General features: G+C 46.8%; 1 protein-coding gene across 1 annotated transcript in view; it reads right to left on the bottom strand.

Moving 5' to 3' along the window:
• Positions 1-2,801, bottom strand: part of SRD5A1 (steroid 5 alpha-reductase 1) — a 36,038-nt gene that overhangs the window by 5,698 nt on the left and 27,539 nt on the right. The window lies entirely within an intron of this gene.

The following is a 2,801-nucleotide window of genomic DNA, read 5'->3' as shown; positions in this document are numbered from 1 at the left end:
CCCCGTGGACCTGTGGAGGCCATTTTCATTCAAACCGCCACAGTCAGTATGGGGCCACTTGAGGATTACTCAGCTTGAGGAGCCTCTGGCCTCTCCCCCTTCTCCCAGTGAAGTCAGAGCCAAAGGCCTTCCCTTTCTGTGCTTTCCCTGGAAACATAGGGGAGACGCTTCCTCTTGGTCTACTGGCTACAGCTCACTGGGTGGGGTGTCTCCCCAGTTACAAAACATTTTGAGAGATGCCTCATAGTCCCTTGGGACCTACTTGATCTTGGAGGGTAATCAGGAAAGAGTCTTTCTTTATCTCTCAGACTGTATTGGCGTGACCTCCAAGTATGGTTACCTGACGCTCTGAAGGTCAATTTACCGGTCTGGTACTCCTAACTACTGTGGGATAGATATTTAAACAAAACTTGGACAAAAACCAAACACTTAAAGTTTGATTCTTTAAGTCGGTCCTTGTAATTGTTATGAAAAGTAGATCCATAATTCCACTGATTTCAGCAGAGGTTTGACCTCAGTCTATTGAACTTCAACCTTTTGCAAAACTTACTGTCTTAGGTCAGCGTTACTGTTGCTGTTATGAAACATCATGACGAAAGCAACATGGCAAGAAAAGGGCTTATTTGGCTTACACTTCCACATCGCTGTTTATCATCGAAGGAAATCAGACAGGGCAGGAACCTGGAGGCAGGAGCTGATGCAGAGGCCATGGCTTCCTCAGCCTGCTTTCTTATAGAACGCAGGACCACCTGCTCAAGGATAGCATCCCCACCCCCTTCCACATGGGCTGGCCCCGCCCCCTGGTTGATCACTAGTTAAGGAAATGCCTTGCAGGCCTGCCTATGGAGGCGGTTCCTCAATTGAGGTTCCCTCCTCTCAGATGAGTTTAGCTTGTGTCAAGTTAGTGTGAAACTTTTAGCACATTTATATAACTTGCTTTAGACCCTCGTAAGATGCTCAGGTTTTCCATCCAGTCATGTTGTAATACATAACAACATGACTATATGAACAATCAAACAGCCTGGCCACGATAACCTTTTGTAAGTTTTTCCATCTCACGTCATGGCAGCTGTTTGGCATAGGAGACGGTGCTGGGCAACACTGCTACACGGTAAGTTAACACTACCTATAGGCACAGTGTTACATGAGGCTTATAAGCTCCCCAGTAAACCATACAGAAAATACAAGGCAGTCTTAGTGATCTACACAACCAAGGTTTTGGTTTTGAATGAGTGTAAGTAGCAGATACACAAAGGGCGCATGCTCCTTGTAAAACTGAACCCAGCACTGACAGTGAGCAGGAGACTCCTATCGAGTCCCGTACAACTCCCTGGACCCGCAGTGCCTATCCTCTTTATAACAGGAATGGATTTGTCCAAGTGACTCTCATCATCTTTTGGGTCATTCACTCATTGGGAACAGGAATTGACAAGTCTTTGCAGTTAAGTAGCTTTGATCAAGGAGAAGCAAGTGGACTAATGGACCCACCTTTACCATTGTCTGACCCAAAATTCTGGTTAATTTGGTGTCACTAACTGCTTACAAGTCTGTAATATCTTCTGTTGTCTTTAGACTCCGCTAATGAGAAAGCAATGTGAATACAGGCAAATCCCACCAGCTCTTGCATTAAAAGCATTCCAGGGGACACTGGGGTTCCTTTTGTCTAACTTTAGCCAGTGTTTGAGAAGGCAGCCAAGTAGTAACTTGGGAGGATTCTTGGAGCTAGTTTGTCCATCTACAGTGAGATGGAGGAGGAGAGGGAGAGAAATCTTGGATCAGAGTTGCCTTTTGTCTGCTTGAGTTCCCTTGTCCACCAGGAAGGGGATGTCCAATCTGTCAGCTAAGAGCAACCAGTACAATCTAATCTGTCACTAGGCAAAGTTCTGGGCCTCCACACTTACCCATGGCTCAGTGCCCTGTCACCACCTCCTGCCCCCACCAGCTTCTTCCTTTAGGAAAAGCACACCAGCTCTGAGATGAGCCAGGAGCAGTATTTGCAGAGTCTGCTCGGCAGCTGCTCTCCTTCACCCAGGCTCCTGCACCATGTTCACAGAGCTAGACAGAACCAGCTTCAGGGAGGAGGCAGAGAGGCTCCTACTCCTTAGTCCAACAGGGCACTGGACGAGCCAAGGAACCAAGATTTCGTTCCATTTCAGCCCCAGGCTCCCTGTGCTCAGGACCATGGAATAGATGGTTTTGAGCCACCATGTGGTTGCTGGGAATTGAACTTAGAACCTTTGGAAGAGCAGACAGTGCTCTTAACCACTGAGCCATCTCTCCAGCCGCTCACACTGCTATTCTTTACATCTGCAATATCTGATAGGAAAACTAACCAGCATCTTGGCTCTAAGTAGACAAATGAGCATTCATACTTTTGAAAACTGGATCAGGGGAAGAATGTGGAGGTCAAGTCTGTTGTGAAGCAGTTTTCTCCAATAGAACAGGGACTGAGAAAGTCCCTCTCAACATTTCAATATGAGCCGTATAGGAATGGGAAATAAATAATTCCATTTTCCAAATGAAAGCCTTCCTAGTGAAATCCCAAGACATTCGTTGTGTTGCCAGGAAATTAGGGTCTCTCCTTATCAAAAAAATTTAAAATGGCATCAAGAGGAGGATGGAAGACAGCTTTATTGGCGTCTGCGAGATAACAAGGCAGGCAGGCAGGCTGTAAGCTGTAGTCTTGGCAGCTGACTAGGGGCTGGGGAGGATATGGAGGAGACAAAGAGAGACCAGCAAGCTTAGCAATGGAAGTCAGCCAGCCCCATCAGTACATGCTGAAAGGAGGGAGAGATAGTGAC

Source organism: Acomys minous (assembly GCF_964271855.1).
Source record: "Acomys minous genome assembly, chromosome: 5".
NCBI lineage: Eukaryota > Metazoa > Chordata > Mammalia > Rodentia > Muridae > Acomys > Acomys minous.
Note: the sequence above shows the minus strand (reverse complement) of the source record. Positions and strands in the feature narration are given on the sequence as shown.